General features: G+C 34.8%; 1 protein-coding gene across 1 annotated transcript in view; it reads left to right on the plus strand.

Annotated features, from left to right (window-relative positions):
- PRIM2 (DNA primase subunit 2) overlaps nucleotides 1-15,619 on the plus strand; it is a 191,365-nt gene that overhangs the window by 150,229 nt on the left and 25,517 nt on the right. The window lies entirely within an intron of this gene.

Consider the following 15,619-nt stretch of genomic DNA (forward strand, 5'->3'; position numbering starts at 1 on the left):
CAGCGACACTGTGTATACTTGTCAGATCTCACACCAGACATCCTATCTTCTGGGTGAATTAAGCTAAAGCCTTGACTTTTCTGGTCCTTGGAAATTCTGGTTCTTCCATCTGCTAGGCTGCATTTTAATTTTTTCTTGGTAATAAAGGAAGCTGGAAACCTTTTTTTTCTCTCCATTTATTTTACTGTCTCAGTTGAAGACATTACACGTGTATTTTTTTTAAATAGAGGAATGCATTGGAGCTTATTAATGAAGCTAAAAATTAATGACATCTTATTTCATTTTGGGAAATTGTTTTCTATGCTGCATGTAGGTTAGAGCAGAAGATAATGTGGTATGTACTGGCTAAGTGTTCTGATAAGCTTCAGTTGTTGCTGTGTTAATCTGCACTTCTGATGATAGTTCATTAGGTCTAATAGTTTGTCAAAATACGTTGTCTTATAAACAATTTAGATTTTTTAAATGCTCAAATGTAAAACCAAATATTTAAGAGCACATCTTCTAATAAATACGCTTTTTATAAAAATTTCATGACATCGCAAAGATGACTGTCTATCGTGTGCTTTTGAGTTGATTTGGATTTTGAAGGAGTTCAAGAGGAACTTCTGCTATCTTAATTTAAGAAGAACAGTATATAATTTAGAGCTGGAACATCTAAATCATTGTATATCTTTAAGCAATTATTTTTACTTGAAGAAACTAATTGCTCTAGAAAACTCTACTGCTTCTGCTGTGTCCAGAGTTTAGACTGAGTTTAGTTCATTCACATCTTCTAGTTTTTCAAGTATTCTGGGCAAGACAGTGCCCAAAGTACTATTGGGGAATGCAAAGAAGAATCAGGTGTAAATCCTGTAAATAGAAAAAAAGAGGACAGGTAGGACGTAGCAAAATGAGCCACATATTTGCTTTACATAGCAGAATTCAATAGATTAAGTTAATAAATAACTCAATGTATCAACATGTAATTTAGAATTAATATAGCCAAAAATGGAAATGGTTAAAAGTAATTGCCTCTTGGGAGCAGACCAAGGAAAAAATGTGATGTGAAAGCTGTTGATATTAATTATTAGCCATACTGTATACTTAAAATAATTTTTCCCTTCCACATACATGCATTACTTGATTAAAGTTTCAATTTCATGTTATATATATATGAAGTTTAAATTGTCATGTGTCAAATGGATAGGTGGTAATAGCAGTAGTAATAGATGATTGAGATTTTTGTGTGTGAGATTTTAAACTTCTATCCCTCTGTCCTCCCAGCACCTACCATAGTTTCTGATACATGTTAAGAACTGTGAAGGGGCTGAGATTTTATCCTACTTTCAAGTTAAGAACTTAGCTGCCACAATTTCATGGATTCCGGCAGAGGGTTTAAAGATTCCAGAAATACTATAGTATATCAGCATTTTCTTGCATTCATTCTCTAAGCCCCAGTTCCTACAGAGCAACATGAAAAAGGCCACGTATGACCCACGTGTGCAGGGAGTTATGCTGGAGGAGAGAAACTCTTGAGTATAGGGAATCTGAATCTTTTCAAATAGACAATAAGCATTTCTACACTTTCAGTGGAAAGTGGAAAGCACTGTATCTTCTAAGACTGTTCATTACATAAACATCCTTGAAAAAGTGGAGCAAAGACTGTTGTTTTCTCTGGTTAAAAAATGTTCAGAAACTTGAGACCCCTGGAAAATGATCTCTCAACAGTGTATAGCATGTGACCAATGGATAAATAATATGTCTACAAGCTATATTGGCCAATTTTTTTATTGGCACCTTCCCTTTTCTCCCTCAAATATTGGTGTGTGTTTTAATCTCAATTTACTTTCATTAACATTTTTCTTTTTTTTTAAATTTCCATGAGGGTAATAATCCTTTCAGTGGTTTGTTAGTTTTTTTCAGTTAAGATATCTATTAATAGTTCCTGCCTAATTTAGATATCTTGTTTTCGTTTTTAGTTTTCATTTTGCTTTCAGCTTGTGCTGTAAAAACCCTGCAATTTTACGATGAAATATTAGTATTTTGAGATACAGAAATGTTAAGAATATGCACTCAAATTATTGATAATAAAAATCTATGAATTATCTTAAATACTTTCCTCTAAGGAGATTTTTTTTTCTGTTGTAAAGAGATACGAAATTTCACATTGCAGTTTTTTGTTTTTGTTTTTTGCTTCCCCATAACAGTGTTCTGTGTCCTTTTTTAGTAGGAATGTTGTATTTTTACTAACTAAATCACATATGGCACATCTTTAATTTTCACAGAGCCTAATCAATAAACAATAATAACTTGCCCACAGACCAACATAAAAGCTTCATTGTAATATCTGTATGCCATAGTGGTTAACATCTTTTGTTGTAATCTATGAATGCTTCTACTCAGTAGTTTTTCTTTCTTAAACTGTATCTCATTTGATTGTTGTCACAATGTTACCCCTGTGTTTCAGATGAGAAAGTTGAGGTTTGTAAAAGATGAGTCTGCTGAAACAGCAGAGCTAACATATAAAGCCAGGATTCATACCTCGTCTGGCCCTGAAGCTCAATTTCCTTTCACTGCATTGGTCTGCTTCTCTGCAGTATTTTTCTTTACTTTCTTATTTTTCTTTTTTCACTTTAAAGTCATTTGAAATTCTTTTTGGTTTCTTTCAGGAAAAGCCATTACTGTGAGGTGAATAATGATTTTTATGTACCTAAATTTAGGAATATGTTTAATGCATTATTTAAACACTGGCAAATAATGTGAAATAAAGATGAGAATAACCCACAAAGTGTAGATTATAGGTGGTAACATGGTTTCAAAAGACCTGGTTACTTTTTTTTTAAATTGAGGTGAAAAATTCACATAATGTAAAATGAACAATTTTAAAGCATACATTTCAGTGCATTTAGTACATTCCCAGTGTTTTGAAACCACCACCTCTGTCAAGTTCTAAACACTCATTATGCTAATAGAAAATTCTGTACACATTCAGCAACCACTCCCTAGGTCCTGGTAACCATAGTCTCTGTGGATTTGCCTTTCTTAGATATTTTGTATAAATAGAATCGTATCATATGTGACCTATTGTGCTGACTTCCTTCATGTAGCGTGTTTTACAGATTCATCCATGTTGTAGAATGTATTAGTGCTTCATTCCTTTTTATGACTGAATAATATTCCAGTGTATGCCTATACCATGTTTTGTTTATCCATTCATCTGTTCGTGGATATTAAGTTGTTTCTACCTTTTAGCTATATATTTTAGTAGGGCTGGTTTGAATATTCATATACAAGTATTTGAGTACCTGCTTTTCAATTCTTTTGGGTATACACCTAAAAATAGAATTGCTGGAGTATAAGGTAATCTATGTTTAACTTATTGCAGTAGTGCCAGACTGTTTTTATAAGGGCACTAATCACTCTCCAAAGGGCCACCTCCTAATATCTACACATTGGGACAAGGATTTCAACATAGGAATTTTGAGGAAACACAAACATTCCATCTATAACAATGTGCAAGTATTTTCTCCCATTCTCTAGGATGTCTTAACACTTTTTTTCTTCCATAATGTCCTTTGATGGACAAGAGTTTTTAATTTTGATAAAATCCAATATCCTTTGTTACTTGTAGTTTTGATGTCATATCCCAAAGGCCATTGACAAACGGAAAGTCCTTTTAATGAAGAAATCTTTCAAAATGGGCAGTTTGAAAGACTTAAAAGTAAAACTGTCAAAAAGATTATATGGCAAAGATAAATCTCAATGACTCCCTACTCAATGTTCATATAAATCTGAACTACCTAAAAGTACAGTGATTTTCTTAGGGCAGGGGACTTACCAATAGATGATGGTATTCAGTCTGTCTGTTACTTTATGAACAGTAACTGCTTTTAAGAGCAGCTTTTGTGTCTGTTTCATCTCCAGGGCCATCTCTTCTGATTTATGAGAACAGTCCTTTGATTGCTGCACTTAGCTTGCCTTTCTTAGTGTTGTAGTTGAAAATGTGTACATTGTTCTTGGTTAGTCTTAGAACTGCATTTAGGAAAAGATGGGAAGCTGAGCATTAGAATTGGTGTCAGGAGGATGTGGTTGTATTTTTGGCTTTATCACAAATTTCTGTGTGTACCCTCCCTTTTTTTATAGGCTGATGATATATGGTCATTTGAACATTAATTTAATATTCATGATGGTTCCAAAAAACCATTGAAAGTCAAATAACATACCATTGTTAGCTAAACTTAGTAAAGTTTACTTTCATTGAAATAGAAAACGAGTCTTATAAGAAAATTTACTATTCAATTTATATAAGTTACATAGTTTTCTATAATTATTTTATTATTCATTACATGAGAAATTACTGATATCTATAGAGGAATTTCATTCAGTAACACATGGTACTGTCACTTATGACACAATACAATTCAGCCTGTCTACCTATAGATATTATAGATTATATAAAAAATTAATATTCTCCTAGCTTAGTTCTATTTCATGATCAGTTTTATGGAGTATTCTCCCAGAGGCTCCCCCCACTTCTTTTGGAGACACAAATTTAAAATATTTAGAAAAATTAAACAACTGACCTTACTTCATAAGGCAAGCAACTGACCTTACTTCATAAGGCAAGTGTTTCGGATTCTTAGTCTACTTAGCTTTAAGCCATTCAGACTTCTTGGTAGAGTTTACCATCAATTTACAATATATTTCTTGTTAGACAAAGTTTCTATTACAAAATTTATATATATCATTTAAAACGTATTTTATATATGTATATATGTACATATACCGTGTTTCCCCGAAAATAAGACCTAGCTGGATCATCAGCTCTAATGCGTCTTTTGGAGCAAAAATTAATAAAAGACCCGGTCTTATATTATATTATTTAAGACCGGGTCTTATACTATGTTATATAAGACCCGGTCTTGTTTTACTATAGTAAATAAGTAAAATAAGACCGGGTCTTATATTAATTTTTGCTCCAAAAGATGCATTAGAGCTGATGACCCAGCTAGGTCTTATTTTCGGGGCAACACGGTATGTACATACATGTGTGTACATATATGTACCTGTGTGTATACGTGTGTACATGTGTACATGTGTACGTGTACACATGCTCCTCTAGTCCTGGGAATAAACCTTTATGTGACAGATGTTAAGTTTTGCTTCTGTTTCCAATAGTATATCTGATACAATACATTTCTTTTTCTTAGTAAGGTCTTTGAAAATAACTATATTTTCACCATTTCCATAAAGATCATAGGGCATAGTGATTTTGAACTTGCTTGCATTTATATTAGGCACAATTATAATTAGTAAGTAAACCATAGAGCTAAGATTTGGCAATACTTTTTTCCATATCTCTAAGCAGATTTTACCCATATATTGTCATCTGTCCTCTATCCCCCACCTTCTTTCCTTTTCTCTTCTATTCTTTTCTCTTCTCCTTTCCCCCATTCCAGGTTCACTTAGTTGTTGATGTTCCCTAAAAGCTTAAATCCAAATGTTGGTATTAATCTGCACTGAGGAATTCAGTATATGGGGTGAAATTTTAAATTGCGTCTCAAGAATCCTTTTTTTTAGTACCTATTTTTAATGATTCAAAACCTTTATTTAAATATATATAGTAAGTTAAAAGACAAAGAGAAATTGTCAGTGTTAGGGTTTCTATATTGTGATAAAAATCATAATAAGGAAGTAATGTTATATGATTATTAAATTGGATGTTACATACTTTCCAGAAAGCTTCACTTCTATTTAGTATTTAGCTAATTTGTAAGAACATTTTAGGGTTTATGAGTTGTGACATAGCATTTTTTTTTAACTGCAAATGTTCACAGTTTTAATCAGATTCTCCAAGGCATCTCAAAGCCCTCTCAAAAATTTCTATAAGCATTCTTTATTTTTCATTTTATTGTGTTTGCACATGTGTGTGAAAGGCAGAATTCGAGAGCTGAAAATTAAGGAAAATATTAGAATAGTATCTGATACGTAGTAGGTATATAAGGTTTATGTGATTATGGTCATTATTCTTCTTCACCTCTTCCCATCCATCTCCTTGCAAAAACAAACATAGAAAGCAAGAAACAACTTGTGCTGTGTCACAGATCTAGTTTTCTGTGGTGGACATTTGTGTGGACATGCATTGGAAGTGCTCTCAGGATCGGTACCTGTTGGGGAGTGAAGTTGGCAAGATTGGGCAGGAGGAGAATTGCCCTTAGGCTGATCCCACAGGGAGCTCTGAAGCTAGGATGACCCTGCAGGGTTAGCCCTAATTGGAGGGAGGGGTCTTGGCCTTATACCCCTGCATCCACCAGTCATCGGATCAGGCTGCTTCCAGGAAGGGAACATCTCCGTAAACAAGATGGCTTTCTTCAGCCGGGGGGCACTTGGCGGCAAGCTGTCAGTCATTACACTCCGACCCTGGGGAGATGTGGGCCCTTCTTCTGAGGAGGGGGCTGTGGACAGCACGCCAGAGTCCACTGTACATGGCCTCGAGGAACAGTGATTGGGACATGAGATGCTCAAGCCAGAAATCTGGTGAACAGTCAAGACTCTTTCCTGTCTCTGAATGTAGGAATCATTTCCTTCTTTTTTCTCTGTATCTTCCATAGCTCAGGATGTAATATGTGACTTTAATTCCCAATTCCACTATCTGTCTTCCCCAAAAGTCCTGCACACTGATGCCACAGTAATCTTTTACTTTTCATTTCTGCCCATTCCGCGGTTTGCTTTTGTGCCTGTTTTGCATGTTATGCCCTGTGTCTGCATTGTCCGTACGCTGTCTTCATCTTGATCGTTCTTATTCAGTCGTTATAATTTGGCTCGGTTGGGTCCTCCCCCTGGAAGCTGTTATTGAGCACTTTCCCTCCTTCCCTCCCTCTTGTGTTTTCCTGTATCCGATCACTTATCACCTATTTCAATGTTTATTTTCTTGTCTCTCCCTCTCCTCTGCACGGCCCAGGCTGTGACTGTGGCCTTATCCTCCCTAAGGGCATAAACGGGATCTTTTATGTCTATAAATCCAATCCCTAACCTTAGTGCCAGGATTTCATTATAGGAGCATAACCCTAACTGAGAGGTTTTGGCAGAGGCTGCTCTGTGTTTGCATATATTAGTATGTTTACCTGTATGTGTAAAACTAAACGTAGCAATGGCAGGTTTCTAAATTTGGATTCAAGTTAATTTGATAAAGTATTTTCATTCTCTTCTCCAGAGTGTACTCAGCTATGCCTAGAGAAACCTATCAAGCACTTCCATTGTTTTAATTAAGTTTATTTTGATGTCGTTGGTTTAATAATATATAAGTTTCAGGTGTACAATTCTGTAACACATCATATGCATATTGCATTGTGTGCTCACCACCAAGATCTAGTCTCCTTCCATCACCATATATTGGATCCCTCTTACCCTCTTCTACCACCCCCCTCCCTGCTTACCCTCTGGTAACCACCACACTGTTGTCTCTGTCATGCATGAGTTCGTTTTGTTTGTTGTTTTCTGTTTTATATCCCACATATGAGTGAAATTATATGGTTCTTGTCCTTTTCCATATGATTTACTTCACTTAACACAGTACTCTCAAGATCCATCCATGTTGTCACAAATGGCAGTATTTCATCTTCTTTTTTAGTTTTTTTGTTTGTTTGTTTTTGGTTTTAGGCTTAGTAGTATTCTGTTGTATATATGTACCACATCTGTATCCAATCATCCGTGGAAGGACGCTTAGGTTGTTTGCATGTCCTGGCTATTGTGCTACAGTGAACATAGGGGTACATATATCTTTACAAATAAGTGTTTTCAAATTTTTGAGCAGATACCCAGAAGAGGGATTGCTGGGTCATATGGTAGCTCTATTCTTAATTTTGTAAGGAACCTCTATACTATTCTCATAGAGGCTACCCCAATTTACATTCCTGTCAACAGTGTGTGAGGATTTGACTTCTTTCCACATCCTCTCCAACACTTGTTGTTTTTTGTCTTACGTTAATAATCACTGTACCAGGTGTGAGATGGTATCTCATCATAGTTTTGATTTGCATTTCCTTTATTGCTAATGAAATTCAGCATCTTTTCACGTATCTGTTTGTCTTCACCATTTATTTGTTTTCTTGGAAGAAGTGTCTGTTCAGGTACTCTGTCCATTTTTTAAGTTGGATTGTTTGGGTTTTCTTGTTGTTGAGTTGTTTGAGTGCTTTATATATTTTGGATATTAGCCCGTTTTCAGAGGTATGATTTGCAAATATCTTTTCCCATTTGGTTGGTTGCCTTTTGCTTTTCTTGATAGTTTCTCTTTCTGTGCAGAAACTTTTTAGTTTGGTATAGTCCCATTCATTTATTTTTGCTATTACTTCCCTTGACTTTGGGGTCAAGTTCTTAAAAACCCCTTTGAGACCAATGTCCATAAGTTTAATTCCTATAATGCCTATGTTTTCTTCTATGTATTTTTTGTTTCAGTTCTTATGTTCAAGTCTTTAATCCATTTTGACTTAAATTTTGTGTATGGTGCCAGATAGCAGTTTAGTTTCTTTGTTTTACATATGACTTTCCAATTTTTCCAACACCATTTATTGAAGAGGCTGTCTTTTCTCTATTGTATGTTTATGGCTTCTTTGTGGAAAATTAGTTGCCCATATGTGTGTGGGTTTATTTCTGGGCTCTCAATTCTGTTCCATTGGTCTGTGTGTCTTTTTCTGCCAATACCATACTGTTTTGATTATTATAGTTTTGTAGTATAATTTGAAGTCAGGGAGTGTAATACCTCTGGCTTTGTTCTTTTTTCTTTGCTTTGGCTATTTGGGGTCTTTTTTCGTTCCATACAAATTGGAGGATTTTTTGATCTATTTTCTTAAAAGTGCTATTGGGTTTTGATGGGGATTGCATTAAATCTGTATATTGCTTTAGGTAAATGGGCATTTTAAGTATCTTGATTCTTTCAACCCATAAACATAGAATAGCTTTCCATTTGTGTCAATTTCTTTCAGTGTCTTGTAGTTTTTAGTGTATAGGTCCTTTATTTTCTTTGTTCATTCCTAGGCATTTTATCCTTTCTGTTGCAATTGCAAATGGGATTGTTTTCTTCATATCTTTTTCTAATATTCATTGTAGTATATAGGAATGCAATGGATTTTTGTACATTGATTTTGCATCCTGCAACTTTACTTATTTGTTTATTGTTTCTAATAGTCTTTTGGTAGAATCTTTGGAGTTTTCTATATATATAGAATCATGTTATCTGCAAATAGTGACAGTTTCACTTCTTCATTCTCAGTTCGGATGCCTTTTGTTTTTTTCTCTTGCCTGATTGCTGTGACTAGAACTCTCAGTATTATGTTGAATAATAGTGGTGAAAGGCAGCATCCTACTCTTGTTCCTGATCTTAGAGGAAAAGCTTTCAGTTTTTACCATTGATTATGATATTAGCTGAGGGTTTTTCATATATGGACTTTATTATATTGAGGCACTTTCCTTCTTTAACCATTTTTCCTGCAGTGTTTTTTTTTTACTCATAAATTGATGTTGTAGCTTGTCAAATGCTCCATCTATTGATATGATCACATGACTTTTGTCTTTTATTTTTTGATTTGGTGTATCTCATTGATCAGTTTGAATATATTGAACCATCCTTGCATCCCTGGAATGAACCAAACTTGATCATGATGTACAACAGTATTCAATTTGCTAGTGTTTTGTTGAGGATTTTTGGATCTATGTTCATCAGAGATATTGGCCTCTAATTTTCTTTTCTTTTTGTTATCCGTGCCTGGTTTTGGTATCAGGGTAATTTTGGCCTCATAGGATGAGTTAGGAAGTATTCCCTCTTCTTCAGTTTTTGGAAGAGTTTGAGAAGCATAGGTATTAAATCATCTTTGAATGTTTGGTAGAATTCACCAGTGAAGCCATCTGGTCCCGGACTTTTGCTTTGGAGGACGCTTTTGGTTGCCATTTCAATTTTCTTACTGTTCATCAGTCTATTTAGGTTTTCCAATTCTTCTAACAAGGTTATGTATTTCTAAAAATTTATCTATTTCTTCTAAGTTACAGAATTTGGTGGCATATAGCCTTTCATAATATTCTTTAGGAATAGTCCTTTATATTTCTGTGGTGTCCATAAAATCAAATTTCTGATTTTATTTGAGTCTTTTCTGTTTTTTTTCTTTAGTGAGTCTAGCAAGAGGTTTGTCAATTTTATCTTTTCAAAGAACCAGCTCTTTGTTTGATTTATTTTTTCTGTTGTCTTTTTGTTCTCTATTCTGTTTAATTATGCTCTAATTTTTATTATTTCCTTTCTTCTACTGACTTTCGACTTCATTTGTTCTTCTTTCCCCAGTTCTTTGACCTGAAATGTTAGATTGTTTGAAATTTTTCTTGTTTCTTGAGGTAAGCCTGCAATGCTATACAAATCCCTGTTAATACCACTTTTGCTGCATCTTCAAAATTTTGACCTGTCGTATTGTCATTTTCATTTGTCTATCTTTTGGTTGGTTTTCTTTTATTTCTTCTTTGACTTCATAGTTTTTCAGTAGCATGTTGTTTTAATCTCCACATATTTGTGGGTTTTTTTAGCTTTCTTGTAGTTATGTTGCAGTTTCATACCATTGTGGTTTAGAAAATATGCTTGGTATGATTACGATCTTCTTCAATTTATTGAAGCTAGTTTTGTGCACCAGCAAATAGTTTATCCTTTAGAATAAAGGATATGCACTTGACAAAAATGTATATTTTGTCATTTGGGGATGTAAACTCTGTAAATATTAATTATGTGCATTTCATCTAATGTGTCATTTGAGGCCAATGTTTCCTTATTGACTTTCTGTTTGGATGATCTATCCATAGCTGTCAATGGGGTATTGAATCCCCTACTGTAATTTTATTTTTGTCACTTTCTCCCTTTATGTCTGTTAGTAATTATTTTATACATTTTGGCTGCTCCAAGGTTGGGTGCAGATAAATTAATAAGTGTTATATCTTCTTGATTAATTGTCCCCTTTATTATTACGAAATGCCCATATTTGCCTCTTATTGCCTTTTTTAACTTGAAATCTATTTTGTTTGACATAAGCCCTGCTACACCTGATTTTCTCTGGATGCCATTTGCTTGGAATATCATCTTCCACCCCTTCACTTTGAGCGAATGTTTGGCCTTGTGGTTGAGATGGGTCTCCTGCAGGCAACAAATAGTTGGGTCTTGTTTTTTAATCCGTCCCTATACTCTGTTCCTTTTAATGCGTGAGTTCAGTACATTTACATTTAGGGTGATTACTGAAATAGGAGGACTTACTACAGCCATTGTATCTTTGTTTTCTGGTTGCTCCATATCTCCATTGTTTTTTTTTCCCTTGTGTTTCTGTGTGCTATTTTAGTTTAGTGGTGTTCTATGATTTTTTTCCTGTTTCTTTTTTTTTATGTTATGTGTCTCAGCTCTAGATTTTTGTTTGGTGGGTACCTTTATCTTTATTTATTTATTATTTTTTTTATTAGTTTCAGGTGCACAAGACAAAGTAAAACTTAGACGTTTATCATTTATATCTCTCACACTGTGAACCCCCCTCCCCCCATCCAGTATCTCTCTGACATCACACCGAGCCATCCCATTTCCACTGTCTCCACTCCCAATGCTGTACTCCGCCTCTTGCAAGTGTATACATACATATATATACATATATATATATATAATATTATAGTTGGCATTCATTATTATTCAGCTTCAGGTGTACAGTGTAGTGATCAGGCATCTACATCTTCCCTGAGATGGTCTCCCAAATGGGACACGTGTCCATCGGATACCTTACAAAAACTTTACAACATTATTGATTACGTTCCCCAGATTAATTTTCAAAACCAGGTGGCCATATTGTGGTTACTGACTGTTTTCTAATCCCCTCACCTTCCCCCTTACCCCCACCCTCCCGCCCATCTAGCAACCCCCAGTTTTTCCTCTTTGTCTCCAAAACTGTTTCTGATTAGTTCATTCACTTATTCTTTTCTTTAGATTCCGCATATAAGTGAGATCATATGGTACTTATCTTTCTCTGTCTGACTTATTTCACTTAACATAATGTTCTCTAGGCCCATCCATATCGTTGCAAATGGTTAGATTTCTTTCTTCTTTATGGCTGCGTAATACTCCATTGTATAAATGTATCACATTTTCTTAATCCAGTCATCTACCGATGGGCATTTTGGTTGTTTCCATGTGTTGGCTATTGTATAGAGTGCTGCAGTAAACATAGGAGTACATAAAGATTTTTGAATTGGAGTTTTGGATTTCTCCGGATAGATACCTAAGAGTGGAATTACTGGATCATAGGGTAGTTCCATTTTCAGATTTTTGAGATACCTCCATACTGTTTTCCATAGTGGCTGCACTAATCAGCAATCCCACCAACAGTGCACAAGCGTTCCCTTTTCTCCACATCCGCGCCAGCACTTGCTGTTTGTTGATTTATTGATGATAGCCATTTTGACTGGGGTGAGGTGGTATCTCATTGTGGTTTGTATTTGCATTTCTCTGATGGTTAGTGAGGTTGAGCATTTCTTCATATGTCTGTTTGCCATCTGTATGTCCTTTTTAGAAAAATGTCTCTTCAAGTCCTCTGCCCATTTTTAATTGGATCGTTTGTTTTTTTTTTTGGAGTTGAGTTGAGTGAGTTTTCCATAGATTTGTGATATTAATCCCTTATCAGATATATCATTGGCAAATATCTTTTCCCATTCAGTAGGATCCCTTTTTGTTTTATTGATGGTTTCCTTTGCTGTGAAAAAACTTTTTAGTTTGATGTAATCCCACGTTTATTTTTTCTCTTACGTCCCTCGCGCAAGGGGATATATCAGTAAAAATCTTACTCCGGGTAATGTCTGCGAAGTTTCTTCCTGTATTTTCTTCTACAAATTTTATGGTTTCAGATCTTACATTTAAATCTTTAAGCCATTTTGAATTTATTTTTGTATATGGTGTAAGGAGGTGGTCCAGCTTCATTTTTTTGCATGTGTCTGTCCAGGTCTCCCAGCACCATTTATTGAATAGACTGTCTTTACCCCACCGTACATTCTTGTTTCCATTGTCGTAGATTAAATGGCCATATAGGCATGGATTTATTTCTGGGCTCTCTATTCTGTTCTATTGATCTATGTATCTGTTTTTATGCCAGTAACATGCTGTTTTGATTACTGTAGCCTTGTAATATAATTTCATGTCAGGTATTGTTATACCTCCCACTTTGTTCTTATTTCTCAAGATTGCCTTTGCTATCCGGGGTCTTTTATGGTCCCATACAAATTTTAGGAGTATATGTTCTATTTCTGTGAAAAACGTCATTGGTAGTTTGATAGGAATTGCGTTGAATATGTATATTGCCTTAGGCAGTATGGACATTTTAACTATATTAATTCTTCCTATCCGTGAACATGGTATGTGTTTCCATCTATTTGTATCTTCTTTCATTTCTTTCTTCAGTGTCTTATAATTTTCTGAGTACAGATCTTTTACTTCTTTGGTTTAATTTATTCCCATGTATTTTATAGTCTTTGAAGCAATTGTAAATGGGATTGTTTTTTTAATTTCTCCTTCTGATGTTTTATTATTGGTATATACAAATGCAACTGATTTCTGAATATTAATTTTGTATCCTGCTACTTTACTAAATTCATCTATCAGCCCTAATAGTTTCTTGTTGGAGTCTTTAGGGTTCTCTATATATAGTATCTGCATGTCATATGCAGTATGTCATCTGCATATAATGACAATTTTGTTTACTCCTTACCGATTTGGATGCCTTTTATTTCTTTTTCTTGTATGATTGCTGTGCCTGGAACTTCCAGCACTATGTTGAATAGAAGTGGAGAAAGTGGGCAACCCTGCCTTGTTCCTGATCTTAAGGGGAATGGTTTTAGCTTTTCCCCATTGAGTATGATGTTAGCTGTGGGTTTATCATATATGGACTTTATTATGTTGAAATATGATCCCTCTATTCCCACTTTCTTAAGGGTTTTTATCATAAATGGCTACTGGATTTTATCAAATGCTTTTTCTGCATCTATTGATATGATCATGTGATTTTTATTTTTCATTTTGTTAATGTGGTGTATCACATTAATTGATTTGTGGATGTTGAACTACCCTTGCAAACCAGGGATGAATCCCACTTGATCATGGTATATGATATTTTTAATGTATTGCTGAATTCTGTGCGCTAGTATTTTGTTGAGGATTTTTGCATCTATGTTCATTAGAGATATCGGCCTGTAGTTTTCTTTTTTTGTGGTGTCTTTGTCTGATTTGGGGATCAGGGTGATAGTGGCTTTGTAAAAAGTGTTTGGGAGTCTTCCTTCCTGGATTTTTTGGAAGAACTTGAGGAGAATATGTGATAATTCTTTTTTGAACGTTTTGTAAAATTCACCTGTAAAGCCATCTGGTCCAGGGCTTTTGTTTGTTGGGAGATTGTTGATTACTGATTCAGTTTCCCTGGTGGGAATCAGTCTATTCAGGTTTTCTGTTTCTTCTTGAGTTAGCCTTGGGAGGTTGTACGCCTCTAGAAAATTGTCCATTTCCTCCAGATTGTCAAATTTATTGGCATATAGTTGCTCATAGTAGTTCCTTAAAATTTTTTGTATTTCTGCAGTGTCTGTTGTCACTTCTCCTCTTTCATTTCTGATTTTATTAATTTGGGTCCTCTCTATCTCTTTTTTAATGAGTCTGACTATAGGTTTGTCAATTTTGTTTATCTTCTCTAAGAATCAACTCTTGGAATCATTGATCTTTTGTATTGTTTTTCTGGTTTCTATTTCATTTATTTCTGCTCTGATCTTTATTATCGCCTTCCTTGTACTCCCTTTGGGCTTATTTTGCTGTTCTTTTTTCCAGATCCCTTAAGTGTGAAGATAAACTGTTGATTAGTGATGTTTCTTGTTTCTTTAGGTAGGCCTGCAATGCTATGACTTTCCCTCTTAGGACTGCTTTCGTGGCATCCCATAGATTTTGGGTCGTCATGTTTTCATTTTTGTTTGTCTCCAGATATCTTTTGATTTTTTCCTTGATGTCCTGGTTGACCCATTCATTATTTAGTAACATGTTATTCAGCCTCCATGAATTGGTGTGTCTTCCAGTTTTTTTCCTATAGTTCATTTCTAATTTCATAGACTGTGGTCAGAGAAGAAAATTGGTATGATTTCAATTTTCTTAAATTTATCAAGACTTGTTTTGTGGCCTAACATATGGTCTGTCTTGGAAAATGTTCCATGTGCACTTGAGAAGAACGTGTATTCTGCAGCTTTGGGGTGAAATGCTCTGAAAATATCGATTAAATCCAAGTGATCCAATGTGTCATTTAAGGCTGTTGTTTCCATGTTTTCTGTCTGGAAGACCTGCCCTTGTTGTCAGAGGTGTGTTGAAGTCCCCTACTATGATAGTGTTACTGTTGATGTCCGTCTTTATGTCAGTCAATATCTGTTTTATATATTTAGGTGCTCCTATGTTGGTTACATAGATGTTTACTAGGGTTATGTCCTCTTGTCAGATCGATCCCTTTATTATTATATAGTGCCCATCTTTGTCTTTTAATATATTCATTTTAAAGTCTATTTTGTCAGATATAAGTATTGCAATTCCAGCTTTTTTCTCATTTCCATTTGCATGAAATATCTT

This window comes from Rhinolophus ferrumequinum, chromosome 3, assembly GCF_004115265.2.
Source record: "Rhinolophus ferrumequinum isolate MPI-CBG mRhiFer1 chromosome 3, mRhiFer1_v1.p, whole genome shotgun sequence".
Lineage (NCBI taxonomy): Eukaryota > Metazoa > Chordata > Mammalia > Chiroptera > Rhinolophidae > Rhinolophus > Rhinolophus ferrumequinum.